Raw genomic sequence first — 16333 nt, 5'->3', positions numbered from 1 at the left:
AATATCAGTCATGTTGACACACATTTTATGTTAGCAGAGGCCAAACTATTCCTTACTTTAAGCATGAAGCCACAGGAGAAGTAAACACAAACTAAACTCCCAGGTGCAGCACATCTCCAAACCCTCTCATTCCAGGAGCCTTTGCAGCTGGCCTAGCTGATAGGTAGGTAGATAACCAAGCATAGGGCAGCACATGCGATTAGGATCTTGGGTTGGAGAGTGCAGAGACCTGTTTGGGAGACTCAAAGTGTAGGGGAAGGACCAGGAGTACGGTTGAGTTCTGATTTGGAAAGGTATGGGCAGGAATCAGAGCCACAGGAGGGTCCTGGAGCTGAGCACAGGCTTATGAAGGATGGTAGCAAGCATTGGGCTGCATGCTTCATCTTTGAGAGGTTCAGCATGTACAGCTAGGGCAGCTGTGGCTCAGCCGGCCACACAGGAGCTCTGACACATGGCCTCCATCCTACACACCCACATGCTGCAGCTCAAATTCCTGAGCAGCAACAGCATCCCTGTTGCACAGATGAACAACGCCACAGAGCAGCCAACTGCTAGCAGCAAGGGATAGTCCCTTGCCTCCCTCCCGTGCAGTGAAATTCTCACCCGCCATCCCAGCAAACGTGAGCAAGTCTTTGAGGCCTGACTCGCATTAGGGAGGCTTACCACTGCTGAACATGAACCAGCAAGTGCCACAAAATGGGATAGAGCATGTTTAACATGCTGCGGTTTCAACCCATTTCTATTACGCCCTGATTCGGAAAAAAAAAAAAAAAAAGAACAAAGGCCAGGGGGGTGGTTCACAGCTTTGGCCATCACTCCCCAGATCAGGGTTCAACTCTAAAGTGCTAATACTGTTTTGGAAGCCATTCATCCAAGTCACCACCATTGCTGTGATTTAGGACTTCATAACTAGAGTATCACAACACAGACACAAGCTCATTTTTTTTCTCATGTCAGTAGCTCTTTAGATTCACCTCTCCCCACGATTCCCATATCAGAAGACCCATACCTTGAGGAGAAGCTAACAAAACTGCATTCAGCACCAGCACTCACACAAGAGTCCACTTGCTCAGCTACGTTCCACCGCAACCACACAACAAAAGCATGACTAAAACCCAAATTCCTGACACCAAGCTTCTTGGCCTGTTATCTGATTAAAGACTCACCAGATGAAAAACAAAACCAGGGCTAGTTTAAGCACTTCTACTTGAAATCGATCCCATAATAGCCAAGATGCTCTTAGCAAAATTCACCAGGCTCCTCATACCTTGGGGCAGCCCAGGGGAGGCCCCCAGGCCCATCGCAGCAAACAAGCCAGCCTTTGCCTCCACACAGCACAGGGGCTCCCCTAGACCGTCTGTAGCAGAAGCTGCTGCAGGAGGTCTCAGCTGCCCAAAGTGGGAATTTAATCCCTAAAGCAGACTTCTGGCCCTTGAGACCTTCCATCACTGACCCTGCGCTGCCCAGCTCACAGACATTGCAAAGCCTCACTCCCAGCACCATCTGAACAACATCTGGCTTCCTATCACAAAAATTGCTTGCCCTTTTTCTCTTGGAATTAAGCTGAAGAACCAAGACTAAATCTTAAACCCACAATCCAAGGCTTAAACTGGAGCCTCCTCCATAGCAGGAGAAAGGTATGTTTGCCATACCACAGAGCCATGGAGCTTCATTCATTGTCTAAAAATCATTCAGGGCTTAGCAGCTCAAGGCCTCAGCTTCTCTCTAAATTAAAAAGGGCTCTGCCCCTTCAGCTTAAGAAATGCCTCGGTTTCTTCCTTGAATTCCTACTTCTAATCAGACACCATTGCATATGGTCAAACATCTTCACTGATCCCAGCACAGCTAATGAATCCCTTGCTGTCCCAGGTGGTCTGTGGTGTATTCACACTATCACACCAGATTTCAACTACATTTGGCAGCTACTGCAGTTTTCTTTCTGAAATAGCCTCAAAAAGCTTAGTAAGGGCACTGTAGCAACATCCAGGCTCTGAACGTAGCTCAGCTGTGCAAGGGTGAGAGCAATATCTTCCAGGTATTTGCAGCCTGACCAAGGAGGCAGTTGGGTTTTGCCAAAACAAGGATCTGCACATTTCCAGCCAGCTCTCCTTGAAGTCAGGGGGATGAGGCACAAGTGAACCCCACAGCCAGATTCTGGGCTCTCAGCCCCCCTTGCTGGCAAGATTGCCTGAATTGGAAGTGTCTTTACATTGTTACTTCTGTTATGTTGAAAGATGCTACTCTTTCCATTGTTTAAATTTCTCATACACCATCTTCTACACTCTCCAGCGTAGCCCTAAAATAATCACAGATTGGCTCCATTTTATTCTTTTGATAGTGCTCTGCAGCATGAGAAAGGGGAGCAAGGGCAACAGGACACCTAAAGGGTGTTATTCTATCAAAAAATCAAGTTTTTGTCCCAGAGCATGCTGGGAAGGTAAAGCATGAAGCTATCTTTACCCTCAGCTCTCATGCAATGGACTATGATGAAGAATCTGCCTAGAATATAGACCCCAGCCTCTTTACTGGATTACTCTGAACTAACCTTCCCAGGACTGACAAATGCTTCAGTGAGACAGATGGGATGGGAGTCTGGTCCCCAGAAGCTCCCACAGGGCTCAGGCAAACACAATTATCAGTGTGCTACAAATACACTCAATAATCAGTTGAAGCTGAGATAAAACAGCTACTACAATGTTTCTACCAAGTCATGCACAGCCTAGTCAGAGACTTCTGTATCTCAGCAGGCAAAGTCCAACACTGCCAGACATGAACAGATCTCCCACCACTCCTTTACAACAGCACATCCCTAGATCAGCATGGAGGTCCACCCACAAATCTAGCTCTTGCCCACCCAGCCTCATTACGTGGCTCTACGCTGCCGAGACCCTCATTTCTGTGCAGCAGTAGAACGGGGCTCCTCTGGAGGGCAGCTCTCAGACTAATGGGGCACATGCCACGGTGTTCTACCAGCCTAGAACAGGAAAGCCTTCCTGGACCTCACGTGATGGATGCAGTACCTTCCTCACACAGCACAAGAGAGCTGGCTGTGGCAGATATGAAGACAGAAAATCACCGATGGTCCCCTGGGACAGTGGGGGGGAAACTCTTGCTTGGATTGCTCTGCCAGCCTTCCAGATTACTCCAGTTTCCCCTCAATACCCACACGTCCAGGGAGGGCCCCAAAATTAAGTACTCTGGCCTAGCTAGATAATGAGGAGCCATTTAAAAATAAGAATTGTAAAGAAATGTATTATGAAGCAATCCTCTGTAGATTACACCCACAGGGTTAACTTCCCACTGTTTGCTGTCTTCCCTTGCTGCTCAGCCTGGCCTCTCCTTCCAGGCAGGGACACTTTGTGGTTCTTCAGCACTGCCCTGACCCGGTCAGGAGAGCCACAGTATTAGCAGGTACATTCAAGCCTAGCTCCCCACTTGCCTCCCTAGTGTAAACACATTAGGAGCTGAATCTGAACTCAAGCACACTGGTGTCTGCAACAATCTCCCCAAGAGAGTACAAAAAAAAAAGAAACAATAAGAAAATACAGAAGGGACAAAAATGGTGAGAAAAGAAACCATAGAAAGAAAGTCAGAAATAAAGCTGCCTTTGTTCTGCTCTTAACATATTAAGTGAGATGCAAGATGTTTGCATAGAAAGATCCTGCTTATGAGGCCTTAAAACTTTCTCCTCCCTCTGCCCCTCTCCACAACACTGTGTTCCTCACCTTGTTACCTCCTCCCAGAGGCTCAAAGTATTTCTCCAGCAAGTGAGACTGGGCAAGAACACCACATTAAGCCAGTGAGCCCCCCTGCCAGATACCAACCATGGAGCCTGAAAGGATCAGAGAGGAGCAATTAATTTCAGCCAGGAGACTAATTGCCAAGAAGGATTCAAGCATCTCTAGCTGGGGGAGAAGAGGGGAATGCTAAACAAAGAGATCGGACAGAGAAGAGGCTCCCAAAGGGCCCAGCCTGAGGCCCAAGGTGGTTTCTGTCAATGGGGTATTTTGTTGATAAGTGTTGCAGAGCTACTCAGTCTGCCAGGCATGAGCCTTCAAGATGGTAAAGCATTCCCTGTTGGCCCTGTGATAATGTCTGTACTATCTAGTTATACAATAAGCCTTAGGTTGTTTTCCTAAACCAGGCAGTGGCTGGCAAAGCTAAAATAAGCTACTGTTGTCTCACACTGCAGTAAAGCACCCTCACACATACTTTCTTTCTCCCTACTGATACTTTCCTTCTTCCACTCAGCTGCACAGAGGATACTGATGCCATCAATGCAAGAGCAGGGCACTCCCAGACCAAGCAGGGAACAACTTAAAAGAGGTTCAAACTCCAACCGCTTTGATCAGGAGAGTGACTCCACCAGCACCAAAATCAATGTTTGCTGATAAGCCTGTGCCCTCTGTTTGCTTGTGTGGCTCCCATTTTATTAGCTTTCCTATGGTAAATTTTACAGCTGGGGTTAGCAGAGTGATAAAATGCACAGATTATCCTTCACTGTTGCCAATTTGCTTGTCCCCAGTTTAATGCAGCTTTACCTTGCAAAAAAACAAATACTTTGATCCAGGATGCTCTCTTGCCCCTTGCAAAACTTCACCTCCATCTACCACCTGACAAACATCAGTTTGAAAAACAGGCTGCTCCAGGGCAGGAGGAGAGCAAGTCATAATCAGGTTTCCCTACTGAATGCTTGAGATGCTCTTCACTAGAGCACCCAAATCAAAGATCCTCCTCAAGCTTTGCACCAGTGTGCTGACAGTGATTTACTCCCTCCTCCCTCCCAGCAGTGCTCTGCCTGGGCTCCAGCAGGACCCCTCAAGTGCTGAAACAAATAACTACAGGATCAGGACCACAGAAAATTATTGGCATCCTATGATTTGATTTCTCACCCCATCATCACTGAAGCCAAAACTTCAGTGTCTGTGCAGTAGGTTTTAATTCAGCCCAAAACACAAGGCCATGACTTTCATCTGTTCTTTCTACTTGATTTATTCAAGTTATGCCCCAGCCATTTCCCATTCTGAAAGCCAAGAGAGAAGCCAACAGAAGGAAGGGGCTTTGTTTTGCCTCTATTTTTTCAAGTTCAAACTGCTCAGATTGGAAACTACACTAATCTGCATCACTTAGCTGGAGACACCTTTGTTGTATCTAGGTACAAATCAAAGCTGAACTAATTTATTAACTGTGGCACAGCAAAGGCTGAAGAAGTTGTCAGTAGCTTTCTAGTCCCCACATGGAGTTCCTATTGCTTTGCAGCAGGCTGAGAAATTACTACTCAGTCTTTACTGTTAAATTTTATGAATGGAAAACAGTTTTGCCCCAGAGCTTGTATTTATTATTCATAGCTTGGTTTGTTCCCTAAGAAACAGGAAAGTAGCATCAAATTCAAGGTCTCCCTGGATGTTAGGAAACTGCAGATCCAGATCAGGAATACACAACACTTTTCCATTGCTAATTCTTTCATCAACATCTCCAAGGGTAAACACACAACAAGAGACATAAGAGTTCAACAATACATCAGTACTTTGTGGATGATGAGTACAAATAAACAAATGGGCCTAGAGCCACTACTGCAATGAGCTTTGGTACTGCAATTGCAGAAGGTGGCAAGCAAACAACACTGCAGGATTTTTTCACCTCCGAGTCACTGCTGCTCACTCACATAGTTCTCTCATATAGTAGTGTCTACAATAGCAAACTGCTCCCAGTAGCCAGCAAAAAAGAGCAATGTGGACACAAACCCCAAGTACAGCCAAGGTAAGAAACTTAGACTCAAGTAGACTTCTTGGGTATCTCTGGGTTTAACCACAACAGAGTATTCTGTGGCAAAAAAATAATCCTAGTCCAGCTGTGACGATCATTCAGGGAAATTTTTCTGTTAGCTCAACTGAAATAACAATCTCTCTGTGCAGACCTTCACACAACTCATAGCGCCATCAGGATTGAGATGCATTTTCTCTGCAGATTTTCTGGTTTTTACCTTCCACATAGGATGAAGCCCCAAACACAAGTGAGACAGAACTAACAGACAAATATCAAAGTTTGAAGAACTTCTGCTCGATGTCAGGAGATGCACCCAGACCAAGCAAAGCACTTTGTCTGGAAAGGGTGGTGGCTAAAGGATGGATTAAATGGAGAAGCCTTCCAGACACGGACTGGAGTTGCACAGCAGAAAGGACTGGTAGGAAGAAGACTCATCATGAGCTATTTCAAGGAAAGTTCAAAACTATTAAGTTGTAACTTGATGATACAGGGGCTTCAGCAGCAAAATTGGCTGAAGGAATTCCTGGTTGTGTCAACACATTGGACTTGCACTGTAGCTTTATTTACTTATTTTAGCCTCAGCCAGTTCTCTGGACTGGCTTATACAACAGGCTGGCTTATACCTTCAGCCCAGCTGAAGGGTTGAGGTCCCAGGATGCAACATTCCTCACATCAAAAGCGTTGCTGAGGTTTCTGCATCACCCCACCACAGGCTGAAGTGCTGCTCAGGAGGCACTACCACACTACCAGGTTTTTCCATCACAGCCATTTCAAGACTTTCCTGCCGCTCCTGCTTCCTCAGTAGTAACTACACCCACAGGAAACACCGTAGGATGAGATGAAAGTGAGGAGGATGGGGAACACTGTGAAATACAGATATAAATCCAAAGAGCTTGCCAGAGTGGTACAACAGAGGGAAGATTAGAAAGCTGGTCTGCTGTATTGCATAAGTGATTATATTTTGTACCATCTAGAGAAAAAAAAAACCCAACCTGCTGTTACTGGAACCTCTGCAAAGATAAATTGTTTACTTAGAGAGGGAAACTGCTGCCTAAAGGCCCCGAGCATCTCTAAGTGCTCTTGAGAGTACGTTGAAGCAGCTGATGTGCCTCAGGAAGTGCACCCTGCTGCTGAAGGCCTGCCCCAGCTGCACTGGGGGCCATCACAAACACAGCATCCAAGGCAGAGCAAAGCACTGAGGCCACTGGAGCTGTGCTCACGCCCATACCACCTCAGCTGTGCATACCCATCCCTTTCTTCACACCCACACTAGGTTGACCCCACTCTCCTGCACGCCTGTTCATGAAACCACACCAAGAGAAAGCCGGTCACCTCTGCCTTTATGTGCTTCCTGCTGGTTTAACTTCTTGAACTGCCTCTGCAGGGGTCATAGGAGTGCCATAGCCAGCAGTGGGGAAACAAGGTGGGAGGTTAAGAGCTGCCTAAACTGCTGTGGGACTGCCACCCACATGCAAGACCATCCAGGATCCTGCTCAGCTTCATGGAAACTCAAGTGCAGCAGTAAAAACAAGGCTGCAAACCTAGTCCTTTGGGGAAACCAAGGTTTCCCCCAAGGCTGAGACCCTGTTCTGCTGCCCTCCCTAGGGACAGCCTTTTCCACAGTACCCCAAGCTCCAGCTCCTCAGGCCCAGGCAAGTCCTTGGTCTCCAGCTGACACCCCATCTTGCGGAGGAGCCCAGCCATGCCGCCCTCGCATCATCCTGGCTCAGGAGCCATTTGCAGCAGCACCCAGCGCAGCCCCAGCAGGGCTGCCTGGCTACACCCATGCTGCTTTGTGCAGGAGCCCATGTCCTGTGCTAATTGGTATTAATCGATCAGGGGCCTAGAGGATGGAGGAATGGATACCCCCTCACACCAGGAAATCCCAGCCTGTTCCTACGGAGAAAGCTTTCCACCAGTGCTATAGGAAGGGGCTTTTCATTTCAAAATACCTTTTTAACTGTTGCCTTTAATCAACATTTTATGAAATTTAAATATCAGCATTTGAACAACTGATCTGACCTTACCAAACAGGATCTGTCCTGCCTCCTATGAATCAAAACGGTTTATGTTCCGAGCCCCCCATCCCTGGGAGAGGAGGAAAGATCAAGACTTCTCTTCATCCCATGCAGATGAAAAATATTGAAGACTTGTGGCACTTGCACGAAGTGGAAAAATCCAGCCGGGGCCAGCCTTTGCACGCCAAAGACCGTTCCTGGCTGCTGCAGTGGGTAGGTATAAGCTGCAGCTGATTTTCCCCTTTGCAGCGCCGCACCGTCCAGCCCTTCGCGAAAAGTGCGTGTGCGGGACTTCACGGCTGCTAGTGGGAACTAGTAAGTGTGGGACACGTCAGTGCGAAGCCGGGACATCCCTGCCTCTCACGGCCAGCCAGGAGGTGGCACTGTTAAGCTACGGAGCCTTGCCACTAGTCTTCCCCCCCCACACCCATCTCCCCCCAGTAATCTTTTTTCCTGCCTTGAGGATGGCGATACACCATTGCAAAAACTTGGCATTAAAAAAAAATAAAAGCTCCTTAAGCAGACGATGGCTTTATGATTGCACGAGTGTTTCTCCCTCGCATCAAGTTTTTAAAGGGCTGGCTAGCTACGATGGAGATGTTTACTCGGCATAAGGTGATGTTATACAGCTTTCTCCCTCGAGCGACTGCCGGGACTGTTCTGTTTTTAACCCTCTGACACCTGGACCCAGCCCATTCAAAGTCCCCCTTTTTTTTTTTTTTTTTTTAAAAAACAGCGTACACCCTTAACGCACGGCAATGCAGAACACCTACCTAGCTCAGACCCAGCAGGCAAACAACAAAAGCACTTTATCACGAGGGACACCTTATCTCCCGCAGTCCCGCTCGCTGAGCAAACAGCAGCAGCGGCCAGGGACAGCAGCACTCCTCTGCCCGGCGCCCGGCTTGCCGAGCCGAGGGGACATACTCGTTCCTGCTGGGACTCAACGGGTCCCTAATCCCTAGGGAGGAGGCAGCGATGCTGCCAAGTTTGCCAGGACTCATCTGCCGGCACTTTCATGTCCCAGCAAGGACCCACGGGAGGTTCACTGAAGGGAGGTGACCGAACAAGCTGCTGCAGTTCACAGCAGTGCTTTGACTCTGTGAATCCGGAATAAAATTCAAAGTGGGAAAAACATTGCCGAAACATCCCAAAATTATCTCCGCTCACACTTTGGTAACACGGACACCAGCTTTCCCTCATAGTTCTCACACACCCCCTATTTGCAACTCTCACTGCAGCACAAAGCCCCGTCATCCAGGAATTACTGATATTCCCACAACCATTTCATTCTTTGTTTGCAGGAGAAAGACGATAATGAGAATGTATTTGCTGGATTTTTACTTCTCAAACTTGTTTAGCAGTAGTGGAAGCAACAGGTGGGAAGAAATTAGCCAGCCATGACCTGCTGCTAGCTCTCCCCAAGCTGCATCTGGCCATGGTTGGAGGGAAATCAGTGGTCAGGGGCTCAGCATGGGAACCGCTCACCTACACCAATTCTGCTTTCAGGGCTCCAGCAAGTTCACAAATGAGTGCTGCTCCCTTGAGCAAGGAGGTCCACAACTGCTCAGCCTGCCTTTTTCAAGTAACAGCCCAGATGAGTCATAGCAAAGATTGCAGTGTCTGTGTCTTTTTTTAGCGATTTAAAAGTTCTCATAGCCACTTTTTTCATCCCTGAAACTTGGCCCTTCTCTACCACAATTGCAGAAACTACCAACAAATGAGGTTTTGAAGCTACGTGCTCTGGGACAGCAGTGCCCAAACTTCTAGCTAGAGACAGGCCACAAGTTCTTCTCATCACATTGAGTACCGCACACCTGATCTTCCCTGAACATCACATATCACACACAGGCAGAAGAGCTGACCTGTGTACATACAGTCAGCTCAACACCTCTCAGAAACCCTGCTTTTGCTGCAGGCATTCACACAAGCCTGTACCCACCCTGCTTCCCACCAAGGCCGTCACGAGGATGGTCCTCGGCTGGTGGTACCAGAGCAAACCATTTTCCAAGAGCTCCTGGGATTCATTAGAAGAGCTACCCACAAGCACCGATTTTTCTGGAAACCAACCCAATTACCAGCTTTCCTGAGGACTTGGCAGCCCCTCCTCTCCCACAGAGAGAGCTCACACCTGGCTTCCTGATACAGAAAAGACCATCATGAAACACAGATGGGGCTGCAGTGCCTCAGCTGATACCTCAGCCACCACCAGCAGTGTAAGAGTGGCCTACTGCCTGCTTTGCAGGGCCCTCCAAACAAGCAACAAGGACCAGGCCACAAGCCTTACGAATTGTCCCTTGCCTGTTGCAGCAAGTCTACTGTCATACCCCAATACAGTGCAAGTGCCTTGAAAATAGAAAGTTTCCAGTTAAGCAATCATCTTGATTTTTATCAAAGCCACTTTCCTAGGACTTTACCATGTGAGGAAATATTTATCACCAAAGTGTTAATGGCTTAAATATCATCTGTGTCCATAGTAAGAGATGATTTCAGCCTATGTTGACAAGACAGAGCTTCCTCCTCAGGACTAGAGCAACACTAACCCCAGCACAGTGCTACTGTTATCCTTTCTGACCTCAGCAGCCAGCCAAAAATGTAGGGAGCGGCAAGTTTCCGTTACAAGCGGATTTGGTAGCTGAAGGAGGTGTTGCCTCCATCTTTTGCAAAGAACACACAAATTCCTTCCCCCCGTGAACGCAGCAGAGATCAAACAACGCAAAGCAATGTATTTGCTCACATTCTCATGTAGTCTTTTGAAGTTCATACTCTGTTTAAAAGCCTCTTCAAACCTTGACAGCAGCTCTGGCTGTTCTTGCTGCAGGACTCAAGGGCACTGCCAGTTGTGGGCCACCAACCTCTTCTCTGCCAGGGGTCACTGCCCTGCAGAGGGGAGAGCCGAGCACAGCACATACCTGCTCCCAAGCCACCTCCAGTAACAGGCTAATGCACTGGCAAACCTGTCAATACCAGGCATTAATACAGCTGCCCATCCCCTGCAGCAGATCTACAGCCAGTTCATTAACAGCTTCAGCTGCCAACACAAGACTCAGCAGATTTTTTCCTGAGAATCACCCTCCGATCACTGCCTCTTACCTCCTCACAACCCCCATCTGCAGCTGTGCTTCTCCCTCAGGCCAGCATGACCATTCCTGCCATCCCACAGCAAGCTGATACTACTAAAAAAAAAAAAAAAAACATAAAAATCACTGTTGGGAGGGTGAAGGGTGCTGGGTTTGTTTGTGTCTCCCCAAGTAGCTTGCTTCAGAGTCAAGGAGGAGCAACAGAGGAAAGAGAAGAGGTAAACAGTGTGTTCAGCAGCAGTTAGGCATTGGGACACCCTTCCTCTATCACTAAAAGGACACCATCACTTTTCCCTGCTCTTCTCAATCCTTTTGTATTTGACAAGTCAATAGCCAGCTGAAGACCCTGCCACCTATCATAAGCGTGCATTTGGGGCAGGGGCTCCAGTATTTCCACCTTTCAAGTTCCATTAGGGAACTTATCAGTTTCCTATTCCTACCATAAACAGGAAGCACAGATTCTCCCTCCACCACCAGTTTCAGTGAGGTTTGGTCTATTTGTAATTTCACCTCAGTCTATTAGTATCTGCAGCAGCCCTCACTGAAATCAATAGGAAAGAGCCCATTTCACTGATGAAGGTGGGAATTAGATTCCTTTACTTTCCAAGCAGCCTTGAAGTATTGCTTTCTGCTCTTCAACACTGCTGCATCCTGCAAGCAGGGGTGGAAATGACCCCTTCTACCTCTGCTCACTTTCACAGAAGTGAAAATGGGGGAGGACAAGTCTGATCTGAAAACTCCTACTCCAACCTGTGTTGCCCCAGATAAGGTGATGTTTTCAAGATGTTTAATTCTGTCTTCTTTTGTTGAGATTTTAAGGCTGCTTGCAAAGATGACATTATTAAATTGGGTTTCTGCTAATTTTCAGGGGAGTTTCTTGGGGCTTGAGAAATACTTGATCTTTTTGCATGAGGGGGGAGAAATTAAGTGTGCTTCCTTTCAGGTCTGGGGTGAGATTTCCCCCCCCCCCTTCTCCCCCAGCTTTAGGAATACCAAGCAAGCTAAACACGGCCTTCTTTGGTTTTGCAGAGATCAAGAGGTTTTTACAGCTGCATACCGAGTGCTCTCATGACTTCTGTGAAAAAGAAGAGACTTTTGTGAAAAAGAGTAGTACTGAATGCTTTGGAAAGCATCTCTCCTAAACACTTGGGCACCAAAAGCACTTACCACATTAGTTTCCTCATTGTCAGGATGCCTTTCAGGCTGGTCAAAACCTCTGTGTTAAGATTTAATAATAATAAGGACCCATTTAGTGCATCCTAACAAAAAAGGAACACCCTCTTTTTCCTGCAACTATGTTACAAAAACTTTAAAAAATTCTTAATCATGCTTATTCTCACACTGCACTAACAGCTGACAGAGAAGACCCTGAACTATTTTGTCAATTGACTTGAGCTCAGTAAAAGAATAGGCAAGCTACATGATGAAGAGCCTGTCAGACCCGCAGATTATTTCCATTTTAATAAGTGGCAGTGTTGCTAAAAAAAAAAAAACCCACACAAAACAAGTGATAGTCCCATGAATACTCCCTTAAGTAATGTTCAATATTCTAGGGCTTGAACTTCATAATAGAGTAGTTATTAGCTCTGTTTTGTTTCTAGGGGAAGCTGAGGCCAGTAGCACAGCTGGGAATCTCCTACACTTCCAGATTCCCAGCCCAGCATCCCCACTCGGAGCTAGCTGTCCCTTTCCTGTTTCTAACATACCTCTGGATCCTCAAGCAAGAAGTTGCCCCAGGAGTAAGCGAGGAGCCAGCCCATGACTCAGCTGCCCCCAGCCCAGTTTCATCCCTCTCCCTCCTCCAGCAGGAAGGAGAGGGGCCATGCCAGCTCCCCACCTGCACAGGCCAGGGCAACGCAAAACCTCAAAGCTCGGTGAGCTCGCAGGCCTGCTTGCGGCTGAAGCGCAGGTGAGCCGCGGGCACGCTGTCAGGAGGCTATGCCAGCCAACACCAGCACCTTTGCCAATCGCTGCCGGAGCAGACAGCACCAGGTGCGCTGCTTAACCAGCCCGGGTGCGGCTCTTATCCATTGCAGTCGGTCCCCGAGATACTTCGCCCTGAGTCAGCCGCTGGCAGGGCTCCCGGGGAGGCAGTCTGCCTTGCATCTTCCATCGCAGGGCAGCCCTGGCAGTAGGGAGAGGACGGGAACGCAGTGGTACGCCTCTGTTCTGGGACAGCGTTACACCTCCTTTTTGCTAATGTACGCTTTTATAGGAGGGAATAAAGAGTGTCTAGAAGCAGCTGAATCAAAACAGGGTTGGAACTGTTTGGCTAAACACGCACAAACCCATATGAATGCACTTATGCGAGCTGACAACCGGTTTTTATCTGGTTAGCGCTCATCAATTAATTACAGACCAGCATGTCCACACCATGGTTCCTCTGTGATTTAGCCAAGTCAATTTTCCAAAACAATTTTAACTAACCCAGTCACAGCTGAATATGTAGAAACATATTTCATGATCTGGGACAGCAGAGTACACTCAGGACTCTCAGGCACACAGTGCACATAAATGCAGCCCTTCCAAACCCATTACAGAAGCTTGCTGGGGCTGCTTACAATACCCACGCCTACCCCAGCCCTCTCGCAGGGACTGCTGCACTCCCCAGCGATGCTGGGGGAAAGGGGTACACACCTGGGTCTCATTTGCTTCAGGTTAGAAGCGGTACACTAAGCCTAAGCTGCTGAGGAAGGTTTGTGCTCAGACCCCAGCCTGCAAAGGGAAGGTAACAAACAGCTGAGGAGCAGTAGCATCTTAAACAGCTGCAGCTGTTTCCCCAGTGAACGTGATTCAGAGCCACAGCATTCAAGAGCTGAAGCTCAGAACATAGCAACGATTCTTGCAAAATATTTTGCTTCTTGTCTTTTTTTTCCCCTCTTCTCCCCCACACAGCTTTTTAACCTCTTGGTGCCTATGCCGAGTTCCTCCCTAAAATAGGTTTCAGGGTGGAACATACTTGCCACTTGATCCATGGCTTGCTAAATTTAGCCAAACACAGGCTGCCTGTGTAAGATGGCTCTCTTGAAATGTCAGTAGCCACACGTAAAGTTGCCAATGTCATCCAGGAAGTGGGACACCACTGCAGTTATATTTTTTACTTAAAATAATAATAAAAAGAAACTTTCATACTCTGTGGAGAGGCAACTATAAATTTGATTCCAAAAAAATAGAGAAAAGAAAGGACAGACTTCAGCAAAGCAGCACTTGAGCCAGAAAAGAACCTTTGTATTTAACATATGTGGAAGAGATTAACTCTTTGAATTTGACTAGAGTCACTGAAAACTGAAAAAGAGAACAGCCAGTTTCAAATGGGTTTTGGCATTACAGAGTTAAAGTAGAAAACAGACCTGTAGTCCAGAGGAAGGGAAATCATGGAAGAAAAAGAAGAATACACCAACATAACATATAATTCCACCTCCTTTAGTTACCAAGTGTCTGATATCAGCATCCGACTTTGTAAATACATGACTACTGAAGAAGTATCAAATACCCAACTGCTCCTCCATCCAACAAGGCACTGTGATCCATAGAAACAGTTTTCCCAGGATCTTCACAGCAGTGACACCATTGGCTGCTAAAGAGCCTTTCTTCTGCAGTCCATAAGCAGCTGTTTCTCCCCATGCTCCCTGCAGCATCAGAGCGCCAAGTTCTGATACTGAGAATCAGCCTAGGTCTAAGTATTCCCCAAGTAACTTCTTCTTTTTAAAAAGAAAGCAATAAGAAGGACAATTGTCTGTGAACTTAAGCCCCTGTTTAAAGAATTTAAGATAAAGAATACACTTCTTCAAAAATTGCCTGGCAACAGTACCTTCAGAGTCAGAGAAGCTCCTGTAGATGGAGGAAACATCAGGTCAGCTTGTCACTCCATAAAGGAGAAAGCAGGAACCAGCACTAGGAACAATGTTTCCTGCTACCTCATCTCCCATCTCTATCCTTTCAGAAGAGAAAGTAAAAGCTACTAGTGAGACCAAATCCAAACTCTTTTTCCTGATTGCTGGAGGGCCAAATATAAAGGTGATGAAAATGGCGGGTTGCACCAGCTGCTGCTTCATCACTTGACTAAAAGCAGGTGAGCAACTTGGGACAGCCCTAAAGGCAAGGGAGTGCTGAATTAAACCCATTAGCTCTACTTTGCAAGCCCCCCCCGCCGCCTCTACAGACAAACCTCCTGCCTAGGCTCTGTTGGGCCTTATAGCTTGGAAATGGTCCCAGCTGTAAATAAGCTCCTCTCTATCAACATGTAAGACTGGTCACCTGCTACACATTCAGGCATATGATGAACCATATGCTGTGAGCTCAGCTAAGCTAAGGGGAGGAGGCATCTAAATGCAGGTACAATTAAGGGCTCGTTAGCATGCAAAGTCATCATGGTACCCACCCAAAGCCTATAGCAAAGCTAAACAGAAGTGGAGCTAGGCTGGCCCAGGGCTGCTGAGGTTCTCATCCCAGAACGTACAAAAAAAATAAGGGGCCTCAAACCTGGGGGAGGTTAAGAAGCATCTCTGGATGTGGGGGCTCTGAGAGGAAGCTGGGGTATAGGTACACCTGGGCTGGAGAACTGGCTTGCTGTGTCAGCAGAGGCAGTGTCTTGTGTCTGACTGATACTTTAGTCAATAAAATGTGATATTACACCCTCCTGGTAAACACAGTCCCCAGCCTTAATGATTCCTCTGTGGAATAACCTGTTGCATCTCTAATTTAGCTAACCATCTGGGCAGCACAAAGCTATTTTCAAGGCTAAGATGCCTGAACTTTTCCTCTCAGAGACTGAGGCAAAGGAATGAGAGATTAACTCTGAAAAATGTGTGCATATGGAGAAACAGAGCTGTTATTCAGTATCATGCAATGTCTTCCCATTCGAAGAGCTGCCTGACTCTTCAGATAGATAAGGTTTTGGCTGTAGAAAAGGATAATGCAGGGTTTTGGACAGCAGTGGGACAAGCAAGCGTTCACTATGCAACCAGCGGTACAGATGCTGCAGTGTTTTGTCATCAGCATTTTGCAGAGCTCTCCATAAACTAAACTGTTGACCTACTTGCCCAAAGTCATGGGTAATTATCTTCATATCCAATATAAATTAGCAAGATGTGGGTGTCGCTGATACTGGGACAGGGTAACTTGCATCATTTCTGGCATTCAGTGATCTGTGAAATAATTCTAACTACGTGCAGAGAATGGCTACAGCAGGAAAAAGGGGAAGATGCGTGATTAAAACAGGTGGGCGGAGCCACCACCATCAAAATTGTGCTGATTCATCTTCCCCGTGTTTTACATTTTAAACTTAAGCTCTTTTCCTCCCCCTGCTAGATATCCCTAGGGTCAGTTGAAGATCCAGCAGGTATATAGTTTCATAGTCCCCAAGGCAGCAACATAAAAAGATTCACCTTCTTTTTCCAGCTTACTTAGAACTTTAGACTGTGGCACAAATCAGAAAACTCAACTGAGTCCCTTGGAGATGTTCACCAG

General features: G+C 47.1%; 1 long non-coding RNA gene across 1 annotated transcript in view; it reads right to left on the bottom strand.

The window, feature by feature from the left end:
- LOC128137339 (uncharacterized) overlaps positions 1-14849 on the bottom strand; it is a 58225-nt gene extending 43376 nt beyond the window's left edge. The window contains exon 1 of the long non-coding RNA XR_008233677.1: positions 14676-14849. This is a non-coding gene — a long non-coding RNA (uncharacterized LOC128137339). The remainder of the gene's footprint in view (positions 1-14675) is intronic.
- Between the last annotated feature and the right edge of the window lie 1484 nt (positions 14850-16333).

Source organism: Harpia harpyja, chromosome 1 (genome assembly GCF_026419915.1).
Source record: "Harpia harpyja isolate bHarHar1 chromosome 1, bHarHar1 primary haplotype, whole genome shotgun sequence".
In the NCBI taxonomy this organism is placed as follows: domain Eukaryota; kingdom Metazoa; phylum Chordata; class Aves; order Accipitriformes; family Accipitridae; genus Harpia; species Harpia harpyja.
The sequence above is the reverse complement of the archived record's forward strand: the minus strand, read 5'-3'. Positions and strand labels throughout refer to the sequence as shown.